The sequence below is a fragment of the Haemaphysalis longicornis genome, unplaced genomic scaffold (genome assembly GCF_048455015.1).
Source record: "Haemaphysalis longicornis isolate Haplotype H1 unplaced genomic scaffold, Haemaphysalis longicornis Haplotype H1 scaffold_2, whole genome shotgun sequence".
Lineage (NCBI taxonomy): Eukaryota > Metazoa > Arthropoda > Arachnida > Ixodida > Ixodidae > Haemaphysalis > Haemaphysalis longicornis.
This window is the reverse complement of record NW_027526295.1, coordinates 212,119,579-212,141,298: the sequence shown is the minus strand read 5'-3', so window position 1 is coordinate 212,141,298 and position 21,720 is coordinate 212,119,579. Positions and strand designations below refer to the sequence as shown.

The window sequence follows — 21,720 nt, the reverse complement described above, 5'->3', positions numbered from 1 at the left end:
TTAGGCAGTCAGGCACACCCGCGAGACCTTAATTACTGCGTGAAAGTCTATTTAACCTGAGGCAACGGTTATGAGTCGGCTAAACAGACGTTTCGCGTGATAATGGAGGCCGCCACAAATACTTCGGTATACATGATTTCGCACCCTTCGTAGGGTTACCGTGTCACTCAAGCAGCATTCAAAATTTACTCATTCAGCTGAACATCAGAGTGTAACGAATACGGATCTTTAAATCAATCCTGGATATGGTGGTCCAACGATTCCCATAAATGGGCCGAATAACTAAAGATAACAATCGCGATTTAATATTCCATAACACAAAGAAAGCACAGATAGAGATCACTGTGTGCTAAGACAACGTATAATGGTTGTGCTATGGAAAATCTGCCACGACGGCTTTGAAACACAGAATAACTAATACTACTGCTCCCGGCCAGCATTCTAGAGGGCAGTTGGTAACGAGTTACCAGGGGATGGAGTCTAGACCTCCGTTCCAATACACTTCTCAACGTAACAGCAAGCATTATTCTTAACAAAATACTCAATACGCGTGAACTCGCCGCAATATCGTCATTGGTATGCATACTGCACAATTGTTGACTCGTGACTTGATCCGGTGATGTAACTATGTTTCTCTAATCTGAATGTTTATAATTCACCCACGAGTAAGCCACTTCGAGCGTTTTTTTCTTGCACGAGCGAGCGAGAGAAGAGTGGCGCAGCACTAGAGGCAGATGAACGCACGGTCGCTGAAGGCATGCCGTACCGTCAATGGCTCTTCAACAGGCTTGTCGTCCCAGCGGGCGGTCCGATCCTTGAACCACGAGGCTGTACAGCACGCCCCATTTCTCGCATCCTCTTCAGTTGTCGATCGAGCGCACTAAAGAGGTCTTGTCGGCGTGTATGGAAGAGGAGAGCCCTCAAATTGATTGCCTTTATGCGGAAATTTGTCGCCGTGTTTAGGTTAGCATCCTCTTCCAGGCTGCGGGGACAACCACTCTAAACTTCGGGAAAAAATGTCCGCTCGCGCAATAGGCAGGATCTACACTGCAGTCTCCATCATGGTCAATGAGAGAAGCGTTTCTTTTCCGGTGGACATAGATATGATAATGATAACAAAGATGACGACGACTATGGTGGTTATGATGGGCATGAAGGAAGAAGAAGAAGCATGAGACGAGGAACAAGATGATGGTGATGATTATAATCATCATCTTGATTTCTACGTGCCCACCAAAAGCCAATGGCCTTAAAGGAGCCATGAAGACAAAATACAAGTTGGGTTTATTAGAAAGACTGCTTAGTCCCGATAACAATGATACCAATATCATCGCAATCTTCGAACAAACAACAGAGATATTGAAGAAAACATGTGAAGCAGTCGCGACCCCCTAGCCAATTTCCCGCAACTTTTCTATGACGTCACGGAACCTTGTTTGTGCGATTGGCGGCCGCCCAACTGACCTGTCGCGACGACACATGACTGGACGTCTGTAATGGGGCCTGTAGTTCCATTTGACCGCATCACTTGAATGCTAACGTGCAGTTAATGCACTGAAAATTATGTTTTATTGTTGGCCCGTATGACGTCATTCTTGCTCATAACACGTCACGGTGGCGCGAAATTTGAATGTTTTAAATACTTCTTGCTTTTTTTTTTTGTTAAAAAAATATATTTTTCTGGCTGTAATGGAGCTGAGTGAAATACTGAATTCTAGTTCTTTCAAATTAAACGAAGTTGTATTTTCTCTTCATGGCTCCTTTAAGCGGTGGTGCGCAGGATGAAACACAAAATTTAAAGCAAACACAAACAATTTAAATATGTAACCTGAAACGGGGAAAAATAAATAGAAGGAGAAAGAAAGAAAAATGCGATCAGTACACTTGAGTCAAAGCAAGCTTAAACAAATGCAAATTTTTGGTAAAAATATCAAGGTGACTTTCCGTTTCATTCTGGTGCAGTCTAAACAATCTTTGCATAATAATAATAATAATAATAATAATAATAATAATAATAATAATAATAATAATAATAATAATAATAATAATAATAATAATAATTTATTTGGTTGCTGTCGACCGGGTTGCGGAGCCGGCACACCCAAGCTCGGACGTCGGTGCTACTTGGCGGGTTTTCGTCGCCAGTCCCATCATCGCCATGATCTTCGTCGGTATCGGCTCGTGCCACGTGGGAATCCGCATTTAATACAGTAGTTCATCAACCCTGCGTCATCCGCACACATTGAGCTCTCTGAGTGATAAAAGCGCCAACTAAAGAGGCGATTTCGGCAGAGTGGCCCCCGCGCGACTGCGTTTTGAGGACGGTTCATCAACCCCGCGCCATACCAGCACGTGCAACTTTCCCTCAAGACAACAAAGGAGACGACTTCGGCAGCACGGACGATCAAATCGGCAATCGGCGAGCGTCGTGCGTCAAGCACTGAGGTGCGCTCCGCGCTTGGACGACAAAAGGCCTCCCCGTCTCAGCGGCGCCAACGCATCCTGTCCCTCGTGGTCACGTTGGCAAGCAACCAGAACGGTTTCGAGCGTGGGGGGGAAGGGGGGGGGGGCTATGTGCGTAAATTTGTAAGTCCGTGATTGGACCGGACTTTTGAGAGTTCAGTCCCCTAGGAGAACTCTAGGGACTTTTTCTTGAACAAGAAGAATTGAAAAAGCATCTGTGTAATGTACGGGCTAAGAAGGAATCTAACGTGAAAAGTAGCAGACAGGTTGTAGTTATCTTTTACATTCACAATGTGTCTCACCGCCTGAAAAGGATTGGTCGCAGGGAAAACGTTTACGTTGTGTTTTCGGCTCCGAACCAATTGCAGACCTTGTGCAAGCGGGTCAACGAAGGTACACAGAAGGAATATGCCTGCACTAAGAACCACCGAAACCGCTTCATCGATTGCAGAGAAGATGTTGTCTACTCGATACGACGTTCACAACGCAGCGAGTGGACACCTTGGTATCCATTGCCGCGACTGCGGTTGCACCCCTCAGTTCGCGCGCACTAGGATCCTCGCTAGACACCCCAATAAGGTAGTCCGGGAGATAATAGAGGCCGCCGAAATCACCAGGCTGCAAGATGATCGCGTAAGTGCCCCATCGATAGCCCTATCAGAGAAAAAGAATTGAAGTTTTTACAGGGATCCCGCACGCATTCATAATTATCTTCGCTAATACTCACAGCTGACCCAGGTTCACCACGTGTTGCTTCCTTTGATTTTTCCGATATGCGTTTTCTCCTTTCAATAAATGTTGTTGAAAGTCAGCGCTTGTGGTGTATCATTCTTCGTCGTCCTTCGTGTGTCTGCCCTGTAAATGATTGACATAAAACAACAAGCCCGAAGGGTTCTTAGTGATTAGTCATGGTTTTTTGTCCCTTTCACTCTAAGTGTAAGACACGTAAACAATACTGAAAAGACGAAAGTGTGTTTTAACAACAGGAATAGAAGCGCAAGGAAGGATAAAGCTGCGATAAAAACCGACCCAAAGGGAGGAAAACAGGAAGAGCATGGAGGAATACAAGGAACCGTTTCTACTCGAACTTGATCCGACGGGAAAGGGGCAACGGAAGCCAGGCTCGCCTGACGCATCTCTGCGTCGGCTGAACGATCCGTCCACCCTGTAGCGGGTAAGCTGTACTTCCCCCCTGCCTGTATCTGTAGAATCACACTGTCGGTCATGAGGACGGGGTATGGGACTGCCCCCAACACGACCGACAGCGAAATCTGTCTTCCCTGTTTACCTACCAGACACCTTCCACAGAGACATGATAGATCGTCCTCCGGCTAGAGGATCTCGGTCGTGCAAAGGAAGACTTCCTCCTCAGCTCTTGCTTGGTTTTTCCTTGTCCGTTGGTCTCAGCAGTTGCTGGGATGCCTCTAAAAAGATTTTTTTATTTATCTTGTTTTACCTCGCGCCAGAACAGTTATACCTTACCAGCGGCCAAGTTCGCGTGTGCGTGCGCTATCGGACACGGACCTTCTCCGGTGCACCCGGAGGTGGGCGCTGCAGATCCTCTGATGACGTCAACCGTGGAAGCGAGGCTAAGCGTCGCAGGACATGATCGGTCTTTCGGCAATCCATCAACATCCCCGTGGCCATTTTTTGTCGTTGCTCAAGAGATAGCCGAACATCCATGGCTTCATCTGTAAGTTTTATTGTAGTTTTTTTAGCTTTCCTTTATTGTAGTATGGTGGGCGGGGTGGGGGTCAGGTTTCGTTTCCGCTTTGAGCAAACACATGCCAAGTATCTCCAATTAATTTCCAAAGACACTATACGAATCATTGTTTCTACTTTCTAGCTTCCCCTCGCTCAGAACTTTGCAACTGTGGTTAGCATGTTAAAAAAAAAGTGCAATGCTTTCTTGTTTCCCGACGGACGCCTAAAGGAAGAAACAGCAGCCAAATATAAATTGCATAAAGCACGCATTCTTTACGTCTCGGTTTTCCATTTCGTTTAGCTTCTTGGGCGGATCGGCATTGCATCACTATGGTTTCTCTGGTAGCTCAAAGTCCTAGTGTCGCTTCCCGGACCGCCCAATATGCTTTTTTTCAGCTTAGTATCCTTTTGCGAGGTGTGAAGGGATTGTCTCTAAGGTGGCGATGCTATCTGCCATATTCTTGAAGACGCTAGCTACAGCATTTCGTCACGGAGGCACCTGAAGACTCACGTCACCTCCACTCGGCGTCCAAGCCGGGCAACAATGGTTTCGAAATGGGTCGGTGAGGTTTCGCCTGATTTTTGATGAGATGAGCTAGCGTCGACAAACCGCGGGAAATTTCGGAATAGTTCGACGAGGGTTCGCCCCATATTCGATGAAATGAGCTGTCATCGGGAAACTTCGGCAGTACAAATAAAGAGGCCTGCTTGTAAAGCACCGGCCATGGTGATGCCTAGGACCGTTTAAAATGACAAATAACTTCGGCAGTACAAATAAAGAGACCTGCTTGTAAAGCACCGGCCATGGTGATGCCTAGGACCGTTTAAAATGACAAATAATTTCTTTTTGTGTTTTTTTAGCTAACGTCGAGGCGGTCTTTTTTTTTTTTTTTTTTTTCTAAACTGCGGTGTACTTTATTTCACGTGCTCTTGACGCGTTGGGTGTTCACGTGCTCTTGACGCGTTGGGAAGTATAAGATGCGATGCCACCAACGAATCCTGCCTCAGAATCCCCCTCAGCTACAACGGGGAGCCCTTCTCATAATAGTCGTTAACTAAATGTTTCATCGATTTCAAATTCTCAGCGTAGATCCTGGTCTTACAACATCCCCTTTGGTGACCTACGCGTAACTTTCACAGACACCTCTCATTACTAGTCGTTCCTCGTGCGCTTGTAGATTCCCTCGCACTCTAAACAGTTCGGTACAAGTCTCTTGCATAAATGCTTCCGTCCCCAACTTTAACTCCTACCACTTTTGGGAATACTATGCTCTCTAAACGCAAACTGATTTTGTCTTTACCTTTTGACATAAGAGGTGTGTTTGCTCTCGCAAAACTAGAATTCGAATAATCTCTAAAAAGTAGTTATAAAGGAACCATAACGAATCGGCGAAGGTCTTCGGAGAGGCGAATGTAGAGTAAAACGATAAGACTGAAAATAATATTTGAGTTTCTAGAGAAACATTTGCATTAAATGTAGAATTTGAATGTATTTTTCAGTGACAAAAATATAGAAAAGACCCACATTTATTGTGTAATTGCGTCAGAGTGCTAGAAAATGAATATTGGATAGTTCAGCCAACGTTCCTTGGTGGTAGGTTTAGTGGTGGTAGGAACTGGTGGTCCGTTTGCTAGCCCAAAGTGCAGCCTGCCACAAATGTAGCTGTCTCGTTTATTACCGCGGCTATAGAAGGCGCCGTGATGCGGCAGCAGTATTCTACAAAGGCCAATATAACTGCTAGGAAAACATAAATGAAATGTCTTAAAGTGAAAGCTAGTTCAGAACTAGATCTTAATATTGCGAGCAGTTTCCAATTTCGGCGTTGCAGATATATGCGTTGGAGGTAGCTAAATAAATAGGGCGCCAAAGTAGCACTGCGCACACTTTCGAAATTACCAGGGTGCAAATTCAGATCCTCTACGTACAGTTTTTATTTCGCTTTCTGTCATGCACGGGCGTGGGTATAAACGGGAATGATACAGCAGCGTTTTGTATTATACTGATGCGAATCTGTCTTGGTGTCGCTGACGGCGCTGTCATAACCAAAACGCAATGCAGAAACACCACTTTTAGACAGTGGGAGGGCACATAATGATGACGACGATGATAATTACGATGACATAAGACAAAAAAAAAACGCTTCTAATGGTCGTAATCGAAGCTGAGAGAGAGAGATAATAACTTTAATGAAGACCAGTGATGTTAGCCGAGCCGTCGGGATGGCTTGCTACGCTAGATGAGAGAAGAAAAACGAAAAGAAAAAAAAGGGAAAAAAATTTGAAAACGAAAAGATGTCATTTGATGCGGCCAAATTTTTCAATCACAAAATTCCGTCCAGTTCTGTGTTCCGAAGAAACTCCAAAAGAGCTTTGGTCACTCGCGTTATGAAGCCGACTTCAATTCTATTGCACCGTCATCGCATTCGGGTCGCCGCTCAGATTATCATTTGGGCTCGCGGCGCGGGTTTTCGGTTTAAACTTTAGCTGTGTTTAAATGTATTTTGGCCCTGTAATTTGGCTGTCTGGATCTTGGACGATGAAAATGGTATAACCAGGACAATAGGGGAAGCCAGGTCTAAGTTTTCTCCTGAGGGATTCGTTATGCGGTCACCTGAGTTTAGACTTTGACTCGCAGGCAGATTGCACTTTGATCGTTAATGCTTGGGCTTTGATTCTCAGGCAATTTTCTCTTTGATAGTGACGCTTTGAATTTGATTGCGGTGCCTTTGACTTTGGCACTTGGGAATGTGATTTTTGCGCGCGAGACGGCTTCGCGTTTCAACTGTCGTCGTCATTAGACGGAGGAGCATTTCATGTTTTTTTTTTACTTGAAATAGATTCCGCTGTAAAGGAGGGCCCATATTGTGTTATCGTCTTTTTCACGACGATGTGGGAAATTGTAAAAAGTTTCTTCTGTGCTTCCAAGAAACGTTTGAGCCCCGGAGGGCGTCAAGGGCACGTCGGATGCAGTCTGATAAAGGAAACTACGCTGAAATCGAGACTAGCGATGTTCCACGTTCCCTTCTATTCTCTTTCTTTCTAAACCTGCCTGACTACCAAAATTGTGCTTGACTTCTCTTTCTTTCGCGAATTTCTTTCTTAAATTTTTAGTGTTTTCAGATTCCGCTGGAAGCATGGAAACAGCCATGACAGGAACGTTTTTTGAAACATTATTTCTGTTTATTTTGTGGGTGTATGTAATTGCACTGCAGCTACAGCGCGTATTGGGGCATGAAAAACGCCCCCCATATTTGTACCATGCCTCATACTTACGTCTGTCTGACAACGCGGAAATACTCTTCTTCCGAACTTCGCTCTGCGCTGTTCTGGGATCACCACCGGGACGCTATACAGTCTTACTCCTCTCGTAACTCCTGCATTATTTTCATTGATTCCGATGCCTTTTACACGAGGCTTCATTGTTTTTTTTTGTTTTTTTTTGATAAATTTGTACACTCTCCCATTTCGAAGCTCATTTAAAATCGTACTTTGAACCGCTTTCTATAAGGCAGTTTTTCTTAGATGCGCTCACTGTTTCGCCAAACTATTATTTTTGTGTGTGTACCCCGTTCGTACGCCCTTTCTAAAGACGATAGTCTTTCTTGGGCTACTTAAACCCAGAAATTTTGGTCTGTCTGTATGTCTGTGTGTCTGTATGTCTGTCCGTCTGTCTGTCTGTGACTCGATTCAGCCAGCCGGCCAAAGCAAAACAATGCCTGCGCAATAGTCTTATATAGTCACAGCTAAACCTACCCGTCTTGGTCCGGTGTAATGTTCATACGTGTCAACATTGTTGAAGAAGAACAAGACATTACGCAAATATGAGACGACAAATCAATACAGAAGTGATATTTGCAGTGTTCCTTTATAAAAATTCAAACATGCTTGCCTTTTGCGAAATTAAATACTTAATCAACTGCAGAAAAAGAATTCACTCCGCCGTCGCCTGCTGTCGCCAGCGCCACTATAGCTTCTGGCGTCATTTTAAGAAATCAACCGGCAACAGTTACGCAAGGTTCCACTAGATAGTTTCCACGTTCTGCTTGCAACGCACGTGGAGTAGGGAAACGCGGTTCTATAAACGTTGAAGTAGGGTGCCTCGATTAACGCGCGTCTTCGCCGTACGGCAGCGTTCGCATCGAGACACCCGGTTTGAAGCAGTGGAACGCGGGAAATTTAAAATGATTTAAGCAAACCTTTGGTGTCTTTACCTTGGGAGGAGCGCGACGCAAGAGGAACAACATGAGAGGTGAGTGGTAAAGCGAAGGGAGGCATTTACTTGGCAAAAGTCGATAAAGACTATCGTCTTTTGACGACATTTGCAACGAAAGGAGCAGATACGCGGCCAATTTTTTTAATTGGCAAGCACCAGTCCTGCAAAAAGAGCACGTTCATTTCAAAGCCACCCAGCACCGCTTCTCACTTCTCTCGGGTTCATTTTTTTCCTCCATAGTCCCTTTGAATTTAATCCGTTTGAGCCTCCAGGGCCACTTTTCTCCTCACCTTTTGTCTCAATGCAGGCGAATACCGGGAATGGGCGCCATCGTACCTCTGTGGAAGCGATCTTGGTACTCCACACGTTAGGCCTACAAGCTGTCGACAGCTGCACTCCCGTACGCGTAGCTCAAGCAGTCGACCAGTGGGAAGCAGCGCTGGGACGCTCAAGCCTGAATCTCCAGAAGTTACTCACGGGTCGGGCAGCCACAGTCGCCGAAGTAATGCGGTCTTCAGCCACCAAGCTGCTCTAACTTTTGGTAAAATAAAGTTCTCTCTCTCTTTCTCTCTCTCTCTCTCTCTCTCTCTCTCTCTCTCTCTCTCTCTCTCTCTCTCTCTCTCTCTCTCTCTCTCTCTCAAGCAGTCGCAGTTGCCATGGCAAAAGCACTAACCAACGGCGTTAGTGCAGCCGCTTATTCCCGAGCATATATTATTCGCCAATAACACGGCGTGATTAACGCCACAAACACGTGCATGTGGACATTTCACTGATGGCGTGCCTTTCCTTTCCAACTGTATTGTTCGTATCTGTATATACGTGAGAACAAGAATACAATCTCGGTTTGGTACTGCCTGCCATGATTTTGGTTACGCCCATAAAATGATATATTTACGTAACAAACGATGCTGCTATCCACAACCAAGAAGATCACGCATTTTGGCTTCGTCAATTTCCTCCAGAATTACACTAGTCGAGGAAGTCAAGGGTTAAAATGATTACTATTATGAGGTCTATCATTAAGTTTAACGAGACAACTATGGGACACAGTTAAAAGCGAAAAGTATTATGTCCGCACTGCGGGATGCGAGCCCGGACAGATGACGTTGATCAAACAAAATCGTTTTCCCGGCCTCGGCACTCACGAAGATTTCACACTTGATCACAGTGACCTGTTATTTAGGAGTGGTGGTTGCGAAACTGATTTCCGAGGATATTTCAGTGGGTAAAGAAAATTTGTACCGCTACATCTGCGCCAACTCATTTTAGCGGCAATGATACCGTATTCTACCCACCGCTAAAATACTCACTCCTTTTCTGAAAAAAAGTGCGTGGTGGTTCCAGGAAAATTTGTCCGCAGCACTACCCCGAATTCCTCTCACTTCAAAAGCAAGCCTTTGTGTTCATTATCCCTCGCCATCAGTCTTCACCGGTAAGCTTCTGAGCTTCCCGTTTTCTACCTACCAGCTTTGCCTACGAAATGAATCACGAAAAGAGGCGATTGCGTAAACGCCCTGTTCCTCTATCTCCTTTGTCAGCTGCCGGAAGCGCAGGCAGTTCAAGCGTGGCCCGTCTTGGTGCAGTGCAGGATAGTCACAAACTGCGAAGGAAGGGCTCTCTTCCTCTTACGTCCTAACTGCCACACATCGCCTCACTGCAGAGGAGGCGAGAAAACTGTTTGTGGGCAGCGAAGCAGTAAAAACAGCCGAAAAACCACGAAAAACCATGAAATCGATCCGCAGCAACGCATCTCTGGATCGATGGGTCTGGAATAACGCCTCGCGTTAGTGAGTGCTGCGGCCCCATTATGGCGGCGATAAAAGCGCGAAATGTGAATAATCGGCTGCAAACAGTTATCAAACGAGCGGTGTGGCTCTATAGCCTTCTAGAGTTCCTCTGCCTTCCATAACTCATCTCTCTTAATCCTTGAACCCTTTTGAAGCTCGAAATAAAACGATGGTAAGTTGTGAAGAGACCGAGACGAAACTTTAAGGGGAGGTGTATGGGGTCCTCTTATCACCAGCCGTATACCGAGGACCACACACGTGCAAGAGAGGGGAAAGTGACAACGCAGGCACTGCTATGGATAGGTGGATAGAAACCTTATTATTCACGGGATGCGGATGGTGAATCCGCCGCCTCTATCTAGACAGCAGCTGAGGGCTTTGATAATGCGGGCTGCCAGTCCCCGCTGTGGTTGGGTGTTGTTAGATACACGCCGCAGCAGCCAGCCACTCTCTGGTGGATTTGTACGGCTGCATGGGGCTGTAGGGGCAGTTAGCATTTCATCCTCATTACATGTTCGCCAACCATCTGATGTAGCAAGCCCAGCATTAGGTAGGGCTGACATCTTCGGTCTCATTAAAATTCTCTTTGACTCTCGCTTCACAGAAAGTAGTTTGCGGGTACTGGAGTAAGGCATTGCGGACACAGTCGAAAAGGGGTGCCTTGCATGATTTGAAATAAAAATTTCCCCGCATTTCCCCGAGGGGAAGAATGTGAAAGTGCGAATGCACGAGTTGAATTTGCGCGGTTCGGTAATGTTCGCGAAAGAGAGATCACACACACACACACAACTAGAAAGAAAGAAAGATGCATTTATTCACAGACACCTATTTGTGTTGTCGTTGTACTTGATTGCTAGAGCGGATCTCAGCTTTGAAATTTCGTGTCAGTACTCCTTTAAGCGGGCGCATTAGCCCTTCTCACGCCCGATTCCTGGCCAATCCCCCACGTGGGTATGTGCCATGTCAGCGGCCAGGCAGCGCGCGCCCATCTCCCCCCGTTGCAAAGGAACACGAGGAGATTCCTGGCCAATCCCCCACGTGGGTATGTGCCATCTCCCCCCGTTGCCAAGGAAGACGAGGAGCGCGCGCACCCGCAGCTGTTGCTATGTGGACGGATGGCGGTCAACGGAATTCAGGGTCGCTTATAAAGTGCATTCGCACTTAAAAGGAGCCGAGTGAGCGTTTAGTGCGTAGGTCTTCGCCTGCCGAATGACTACTTGCACGCGATGAGTAATCCCGGCATAGAGAGGAGGGAACACGCAACGGGTGGCTAGATGGTCTGCTAATGTGGGGAAGAGAGGCTGAGGCCAAGGATTTGTGTCGCGGGAGTCGTTCATCATTTATTTATTTCAGGCCTTCATATTCTGATCCACAAGGCTCGTGCTAGGGCGGCGCTTACAGAGGACATCCTTTTCAAGTGGCGTTCTTACATACCAAAAAAAAAAAAAGGCGGCCCCCGTTCTCCCAGGCGCTACCGCAAGCAATTCACCTCCGCTGGCCATGACACCACCCACGTGCGTGACGTGCTCTTTAGGAGCCACACCGCCCATTGAACACTTCCTTTGGATGTGTTCAGGACTGCACGCGGAGCGCACGTGGGGTAAAGAGAATTTATTATAACCCACATATCAGGGCGCAGCGACTAGTGATAACAGCGCTGCCCTAAGAACAGAAAATTATCCGATCAGTCTGTATGTAACATGGTCATTATACACACTGCACAAAATTTTCGGCGTGGTCAACAAGTCACTACAAATCAAGTCATACAAACTTCACCAGTGTTCAGAAAAACAGCTCATAAACTAACTCAGCTCAGTATGGCACTAGAGAAACGCTCAGGATGTTATTCCTGACCACTATAAAGCGTGTAGACCAACGCAAGAGGAAGGCTTCTTCCCCTAGAGCTGCCAACTCATGCTCCAAATGACTCATCAGAATCGACCGGACACGCCACAGCAGTGGGAACATTGCCCGCTGCGGCCGGGCTCGAAGACATGCAGCACCACGATTTCTCCACAGAACAAAAGCACCAGCGCATATCAGAAAGTTGACCAACACATCATTCAAACACAGCAGCGTTACGTGTTTGACGGACTGGCTCTACCCACCCGCAGCCACAGCAAAGCAGGTGCTTGCCTCCTTGTGGGACTTCGCTCTCGCCACTAGCGTTCATCTGAGAATGTAAACTTTTCCCGAATTGACACCACCCTCCCCACCCGCCCCCACATAGGCCGAGTCGCCATCCTTGTGTCAATAAAGTTTCATTTATTTATTTATTTATTTATTTATTTATTTATTCCATACTGCAGGCCCATTTAAGGGCCCAAGCAGGAGGTTGCATAACATCAAGGAGTACATGAAGATACATATTGGCAAACAGCTTGTTGGAATGCGTCAAGGTTTTCAACGTTTAAGGGTGAAATATTCATTGATGATTTCATCATCATCATCATCATCATGATACCTTCATCATCATCATCATCACCATCAATTTTATACCCTTGTCTTCCCCCCCCCCCACCCACCCATTCCTCCCATGCGGCCTGGAGCCACCCCTCCCAATAAATGTTCGTTTGTCGTTGTTGCGGGCGTCGCCAGGGGCCCGGAGGAGAGTTCGCAGACAATCTAATTATATCGTGAATTACCTGCAACACCTGCGTGGCCAGGGATCTCGGGTATGTTAAAAGGCCCTTTAACCTTGTCGAAGGGGGCGGGGGGGGGGGGGTGCGAAGGCAAAGGCGAGACCCTCAGCGAGGCGGCTGCATGCGAACTTTGAATCCGAGTAGATATGGGTCGTGCGTTGGAGAGACGTGCTGTCAGCGGCGGCAGCAGCGACGGAGAGAAGTTGATTCCGCTTTTTCTGGCGTGGTGCAGCGTCAAGGGATGAAGCAATGAGTACCTCTGAACTGGTCAAAGCTGGTGCGCCGAGGTTTCCTTGAAATGCCGCGTCTTAATACATGGTGGCTGTAGGTATGCCGGTGGAGAAGGGTTCAGGTCCATTTTCGGCCGCGTTGCTATCGTTCAAAACGAAGATAAGGAGTCCGAAGCGGGTTGCCGATGAAGAAACATGAGGAAACATGATAAGTATATGTTCAGATCTGGATACAGAAAGTCTGGAATCGCTCTGGCGGGCGCACAATACCGCCCTTTGTTCAAGGCAAAGCGCCGAGATTTCTCCCGCTAATTCGTCACAAAATGTCTGCCCAATTAGAAACTAATATATTACATACACACATATAAATACATACATACATACATACATACATACATACATACATACATACATACATACATACATACATACATACATACATACATACATACATACATACATACATACATACATACGTACGTACGTACATACATACATACATACATACATACATACATACATACATACATACATACATACATACATACATACATACATACATACATACTGGCAAGAGCCAGTGACAAAATCAGATTATTAGAACAATCGGATTGAAAGGAGAAGGCGAAGAACTGCATTTATCAATCACATTTGTATTTTCAGCATGTGTTCCGAGGCGGCAGCATCTGTCAAATCTCGCCAACGAAGTACGGTGCATTTTACGTGGGCACTCCCCTCCTCACCAAGATGGCGCCATAAAGAAACCCCTTTATGATTGTCTTGCAATCTTTGCGGCGAAAGTAAACTCCATTGAACACAGGCACACACGAAAAGGGCGGCGATTGAAGGAAATTGGAAATAGAGCCAGGCCTCCTCAGGAAGCTCTCTGATTGGTCATCGACGTCACGAAAAAATGAAAGTAAACGGGAGAGATAACTGACAGCTTTAATTGCATATTTCTTAACAAAGTAGCCATCGTTGGTAGTCGAAGAAATAAAGAGATTACGAAACTTATCATCCTTCAGTGAAATCAAATAGGTATTCAGCTTTTAGTGCTCTTTTAAGCCTTTTGTGGTGGAAGCAGTGGAATATTACTAGTAGAAAGTGCGGTTAGCCACACTTCTTATTGAAAAAAAATGGAGCTTCTCGCGGAATAGCATCGAGAGAGGTTAGAAAATACACTGCTTCTGTTGAGTGACTCAAAAAAAACAGACCGAACGGGAACAAAGTGGTAATTGTGTGCGAAAGGCGAACCTTTGCGTATTAACCAATGCGGAGAACAACAATACGCAAAAAAAGAATTCACGCTGACGCGTGTCCAAATGCAAATTTCAAGTTCAGATTTGCATGAAATTTGCATATTTTTGCCCGTCGTGCTCCCGCAGCCGCTGAGCGCCGTCCTCACGCTCTTCTCATTTCCTGCGCGCTTTGTAAATTTTATTGAATCCTGCGGAAGAACTTTTGCTGTCTAGCTTTTCTTGTCCACTCCGTCGCACCTTCAACGCTCGCGTTTCGGTTATAAGGTTAGTTGCGGCATGAATACAACCATTTATTTCGTGAGGCCAACACGTTTCGTCGATACAACTCCCCGCATGAGAAACTTCTATAAAACACAAGGCACCGATTTGCAGCAACAGGGTTTCTCAGGCGCAAAGTATAACGGGAAAAATCGTTCAGCATTTCATTCAGTAAGCGTGCAAAACTGGAGGCCGACAGTACACTCTTAATCTGGTTCCATATAAGTTCCAGTTAGAAAGGGTGATCCATATATTTTATGTGGATCCAAACGAAAGAATAACTGGAACGAAGCATATAGGTGGGTCTTATCTGGAACCGTCAGCTTGTTTTCTTTATGTTCGTGGTTTTTATCTGGAACCGAAGAAATGGGGTCATGCGATGTCGACGGTTCCGGTTACTGTTCCACTTATGTCCCAGTAAACGGTTGGGGAGAGTGCGTTGGTATATTTTTTGCTCGTGTCTTGTTCCACATAACTCGTGCATGGCAGTGAAGTATGTACTCTTTCATGCATCAACTGGAACAATGACCCGCATATACATTAGGTGCTTCTTGACCCAAGATGCACGTGCGCGTTTAATATACACACGCACACCACACATAAAATTTAATGAACTTCTCCGACATCTATGAAACTGCCTTGCAGCAGTTAACTTTCATAATACGGCTAAGCTGTAGTTTTAGTGATGTTCTTTGACAGAAAACGAAATCCCACTTTTTTGTCAACGCCGTACAAAGCATTAAAAATGTCGAGAGGAGGATATCTTAGGCAAACGAAGAAATTGCAGGAACCCATTTCCAGGTGTTCTGCGGCACCCAAACCGCTTTCGTGAACATCGTATCTTTCTAATTTGAGGCGTCAAGTACAAAATCACTAGTGACTTCAATTTGAGAAGGACTAAACGTCTTCCCTTTCCCCGTCTGCCGTTCGGGCAAAGCCATAGCTGCTATAGCGCTGAAGAATTCGTGGTGCTTTTGTGAGCACCTTCATAACGAAATACTTGTTGAGGCTATTACATGTTATGCATCTGGTTTACAAAGCTTCGCAGAAACAGCAGTTTTTGTTCAACGCTCAGTCATCATATCGCTGTGGTGTAGTACGCGCTCAATGGTACTTCGTCCACGTTACTTATGTTGTGATGGGGTGCATACATAATGGTAACAGACTGCGTCACATTTTACACCGCACACATCATGCTACGCATGCAGTTATATGCTTAGAAGTTCGTTTTTGTATTTTGTCTCGTCTCGACTGTTAATTTTCACAAGCAAAAACGAAAGCCTCTTTGCAGAAAGAGAACAACTCAAAACCTGGAGAACTAAATCTACCCCGCGGCATCTGCCTTACATTCTATATATTTATACTTAAATGGCATTCTTATTTCAAATTATTCATTGCAGTATCGAGAAATCCGCAGTGTTACCCTAATGTTGTTACTTGCCATAGTAATTCAAGTTCACCGAATGACCTGCCGTCTCCTGCTGGTCCCCCCGTTGCTGTTTTCCTGCACTATTGGTGTTCATGAAGAAAAACTGCTGGAAAACGGGCAGATGTATTATTACTCGCTAATTAGCTATGTCACACTGAATTCACTATACGGAAGTAGTTTTCTATAACGTGGGTACAAAGAGCGTCGCAGTATATATTATTGGTATTGGAAAGGCTTGTTGTCAGGAGAACGCAGTCAATAAAGAAGCGTCGTTTTGTTTTCACTGCAAACAACGAAGTAATGCTGTCATCAAAGTTTATGCACACATACCGCACGCACTCACGGCCCGCGGCGAGAAAAAATTTTATCCCAACTAACGTGTTAAATTGGCTAATATCTGAGCTCTTTGTTCCAGCCTCAGAGCCGCATAGACGTCCGCTTAGAGGCCTACTCCCATTTTCCTAAGCAAATAAAAGCGATCAAGGGTGCCGAGTTTGTGATCTCTTCCGTGGACTGGTCACTGGCCACGGCGTGCATCGCCCAAACCACGGAGGAAGGAAAAGTTGGCCGAAACCATTACGAAACGACCGCCACTTCAGTGCGGCATGCCGTGCGCATGCGTCGGCAGCCGCAAGGTCACGCCGTTTGCGTTGATGCATGGTATAGTGGGAAGGCAACGGGTACAACGACGATGAGTGAAAAACAGGACTGCGTCAACCATTTAAACGACAGCAGCGCCCCTATCTCTCAGCGTTCACTGCGCTAGTTTTACGTTCTTCTGCATGCAGCGCCACAAGTGGCGTTCTACAGCAGTTTTCTCGATTGCTCGCGTTATGCGCCTGATGTATTAGAGGCATTGAAATCACAGTGGCGGGAACCGTTATGGCAGTTCGGTTGTGGCGTGAAACTGCGGATTTCTTCATATCCTCGGGCTGTATTTACTGTTCGACAAAATGTAGTTTTGCCAGGAGGCTCAAAAAAGGTCAGTGCTGCTTATTTATGTTCTGGTAACGGTTGTTGTTCATTGACTTGTTCATCACTGAGTCCGGTAAACGTGCCGCTCCCATGCCTGTTGTTCGTGTTCAAGAAACGTTTGCTGCGTGTTTGTGGGTCCGAGTCGGCTTGACATTTCTGACTGCGTACGTTGGCTAGTGCTATTTAGAAAGTTGCTGCTGCGCGCATTTCTCGAGTCTGCATGTCCCCTTACGGTGTGGTGTTGCTTAGTTGTATATTGACGGTTGCTGTTCCAGTCAGCGGTACTAAATCTTCTCGGGTTAGTCGCTCGCTATTGTCTCGCGTGCGCATTGTCTCGCGCGCACGCACTGAACAACTTGTAGCGCCTGTCTTTAGACTTATCGGCATTTTCAAACTTTCGTGTTAATTGCGTTGTGTTGGTCTGCTGAGATCCATAAATTTACTGTGCTAATCGCGCCATTCCGCCTCATGTTAATGTGCGTTCAAGGCGTTAGCAGCAGCACTGCTTACGTTTATCTGTGCTGTGTGTGTAGTTGTTCCCGGTTTCTTCCAATGCCTTCGATGAATTCAGATGTTCTATTTACACTAGTCAACTTTAGTTGGCTCCCTGACGTGTAGTGAAATGCAGGGAAAGTGGTTGTCTGAGCAGTAGCGTAGTGACAAAACGTTCCTTTTTTGGAGGGGAAGGCAGGTGGGAACACGCAGAAAGTGTGGTGCCGTTTCTATGCTGTCAATGTCAGTGGTAACCTGAGACCTCAGAATAATTAGCCATAAAGCTCACGTGTGGACTATTAGAAGTTTTAACGTCACAAAGTAAGTTTAAAAATAATTCATTCCTGCCATTTTATGCTATCAATGTCAGTGGCAGCCAGAGAGTTGGAATAATTTTTGAAACGCTCAGGTGCAAAGTTGTTGAATCATGATGTGCACCAAACATTAATCCATTTTTGTTCTCCTTTGAACGTAGATATTATACTGTAAAAGTAGATTGCTACATTCTGTATTCATACTCTATGACCTGTTCAGAAAGAGTCTGTGGCTGACTGTGGAGACATGTGGCCCTCCACTGATAGGTTGTGACAAATGTTTTTGTTCCTCTGCAAAAAAAATGAAAACAAATTATTTCCATTCTTTACATGCTCCTGCGAAGTCATGGCTGTGGCATTTACTGGCTGAAGACATCTTCGGCATGCTGAAGGGTCGTCGGGGAGAGTGTGGCGGATTATGAATGCCCTGTGGAGCTCATAAGCCACAAAAGAGTACCTTTTGAGTCGTGCATATTGTGCAGATATTCACCAGTTCGCATAGACCAAGGACAGGTGAGCTCAAAGTATGTTCAAATATTTTTATATCTCAAATTGTTTAGCAAGGCAAGATTACCAGGGCTTCCGCTGTAAAAAAGACATTCGACTTTCGTGGAACAAATCAGACATTGTTCAATATTTTCTCGTGCTCCCTGGGTAAAGCAAGGCATAAATTTATTCTCTGATATTTTTGTACTGTTTATTTTCTAGGCAATAGGGCGAAGATAGACCTGAAACAGCTGTACAAGGAATGCATATGGCTATTTTAATTGTATTTGGATCCCTTCTTGGAAGTGTATCATCAGAAGGCAACACATTAAAGCTCTTGCACGGGATGAAATCATTGCATTCTACAAGTAAGTACGCACTGCCATTTTTTGGTCTTTCATGGCGCGTTTTTAGGTAGTTTCTTTGTAACTAATGATTTGAAACTTGAACTTCTTTTCAGTGACAGCTTGGCCTGTGGCTCAAGGTGACAGTAGGAGCTTTTCGGAACACGTTAGCGAAACTTTCCTGGAAGTGCACTTTGAGACGTCCCTGACAGAAACACCCGGGTCTTAATTTTGGTTGGGTAAGCTGGCATTTTGTTTTTGCGGGACTCAATTTCTGGGGCTGTTCATCCTAATAAAATCTCACTGTTAACAAGTTATCGTGAACGCCAATATTGGCCATTGTGTTCACATTCCGCCTATTACGGATGCTCCAACACTGGCAAAAAAAAAACACTATTTTGTATTTACGTTTTGTAAATATTTAGCTTTTACGTCTTGAGAGTTGTTGCTGTGATTTGCCAGCACCACGGACACGCCCAACGTGGTTGCTGCTACAACAATACGGTGGCAACTGACGATTTAAATTTCCCGCTTTTAATACGCCCGTAGCACCAATAATACTCCTAAATACAGCCGTAGCATGAGTAATGCTTGCATTGGATTTTTACAGGTGGTTAAATAAGGGGTAATTGTTTTTTAAAGGAATTGTTTAGAGCACAGAAAGTGTCGTCTGCAAGAAAATGTGCTATAGTTGTGATTTATAAGAAAATTGTGCAACAGCCTAGTTCAGCATTAGTCAGCTCATCTTCTGCCTCATACCACTACGAACCATGGAGGTAATACATATCGAGAGGCAAATATTTCAGGTGGAATCAATTCCCCAAAAAATGTCTGCCACAGTGTGATATTTATGATTTCCTGTGACTGGCCATTTATTTCTTTGCGGTAGACACATCGTTTAGCTTTAAGTTATATTAAGCCTGCCTCACTACAGCATTCTAGGGAGCACATTATACAATACAGAGAACATTTTTTGCAGAGAGAAGGTGTGTAAAATATAATGCCAAAAGGTGATTATAGTAATTATTATTTGATTAATAAACGAAATCTCTCAAGGATAAAAAACCTTATATTCAGGATACCGAGGCAGCAAGGTGGGATACTTTCCAGAATCAGGGCAATTTCATTGATTGTCTCTGGTGATATTGTTTAGCGCACTTTCACCTTTAGCAGCACTTCCAGAAAAAAACCAAGAAATCACTGATTTTAAATCAATTACTGTGTTATAAAAGGGCCTAAGCAACTCACTCATTTAAAGCAACCATGTAACAAAATAATCTTGTTTCCTTGAAGGTACATGAGGTGAGCAGTAAGTCTTCTCGAGGCCCGGTTATTCTGAGAGAAGGGACTGGCGCCATCAATATTGCTCGCAAGAAACACATCACGGATTCGCCGCCTGCATTGTCACTTCAGGATGTGGTCATCCTCTTCGCCGTATATGTCATCTTTTTCATCGTGTCATCATGTTCTTATGGTTGTGTGCCTTTGAAGAGTTCTTGGGACTTTTGCAGGGAGTTCTTGGAAAGCATGAGAAATTTGACAGTGGCCTGGTGTCATTTAAGTTGGAGTCTCTGTTGAAATACTTCAAGTGTTCAGCTCTACTTGGGATTTTAAATTATTGGTAGAGGTTAAAGTATCTCTTGAAAGGCATGAAGGAGGTCAGATGAAAGGCATGAAGGGGGTGAAATCAGATGAAGAGGTTTAAGTTACTGGCACATGCAAGTTTCATGTCAACTGAACACTGAAGTCGTGCCTTATTTTTCATCATTGGCACAATGCGCAGGCTGTCTTTGAATCTATAGTGGGTGTTAATGTAGTTCGTGGCACCGCATTGTAACGTCCTATTATTCAAGTGTAGCTCATGAGATTTTTTTTCGTGGCAGTGCTGCTGGTGATGCAAAAGTGACAGTGCTTATTTACGGAGATGGCTTCCGCCTTCATTGATAAATTTTAGTACTGTAAGTGAGCTGACACCCATGCCGTAGAAGAATTTAAAATGTGCGTATTTGGCTTGAACAAGTCTTCTCCTTTGAACAAAGTTGCATTTCTTGCTTGGCAGAAGCAGGGCTTTGGTCACAATTACACTGACAGCAAGACGGGAGGGTTTTTATAGCACGCAACTGTGAATTTTACCTATGGTAAAACGTTGAAGCTGGAAAAAATGCTTTCAAGTCTGCTTTGTAAAACTGGTCCCCTGTATGATTCAACGCTGGCTTGTTTGCTTCTTAAAGGGGCACTGACACAAAATTTTGAAGGCGAGACAACTTCGGAGATAGATTGGTGGGAACACATATACACCATCTGCAAAATATCAGCGGCGAATACAGCCTAGAACATATTTAAAATCAATTTTAAAGTGTGCGAAACGCAACCGAGCAGCCAGGAGAGGACCACGCGCAATCGACATCCCGAGGATATTATGTAAATAAAGAACATCCAAGCACGTCACGAGTTTGTGTTTGCCGCTTCCGCATTGCCGGCGTTTTTCGCCGGCTCACCCGGCTCGCCGCTCCAATCGGAGGGCCGGAGGGCGGAGATTCTGCTCTCGAGAACGAACGACCCGATCGTTGGCGGCGGAGGCGCCGTGATTTCGTCAGCTCATCGGGCAGCTGGCCGCGACCAAAGTTCTACAGCGATTCCAGGCACTCTGTTTCTATTCCTGTTTATTACCATTGGATGCGAAAACGCGGCGGAGGCACGAAAAGCCCACTGAGCTTGCTGCACGGTCGCTGTGCAGGCGGCGGCCACGGCCGCGAAGTGGCTCAGGCCGGCGCAGGTAGCTCGAGTGATAGCTTGTTACCGCTGCACGAAATTGTCCCCAAGTCCCGACCATGGTGGCTTGCATGAGAAAGGAGTTAATGATGCGATGGCGGGTTGCATTAAAAATAGTCATCTGCACCGCTTACGAGAGCGGCACTCGAATATCCGCCGCAGTGCTAAGCCGAACACATCTGTAGGCGGACCTGTAGGCAGACCGGCCGGCTGCTCCCAGCGCGCGTCTTGCCACCCACCGTCTCGAGCGTCGCGCGTCGTTCTTTAGCCGCGGTAGCATTTACACTCGCAGCGGCTGTGTCACATCCACGGTCGCTTTTTAATTAAGCGCCTCACGAGATCAGTATGTGGG

General features: G+C 45.5%; 1 long non-coding RNA gene across 1 annotated transcript; it reads left to right on the top strand.

Annotated features, from left to right (window-relative positions):
* Window positions 1-16,833: 16,833 nt before the first annotated feature.
* LOC144167618 (uncharacterized) lies at window positions 16,834-20,818 on the top strand. Its single transcript, XR_013322066.1, has 5 exons — window positions 16,834-16,967; window positions 18,111-18,279; window positions 18,475-18,620; window positions 18,713-18,835; window positions 19,890-20,818. It is a non-coding gene; the product is annotated as an uncharacterized LOC144167618 (long non-coding RNA).
* The last annotated feature ends 902 nt before the right edge of the window (window positions 20,819-21,720 follow it).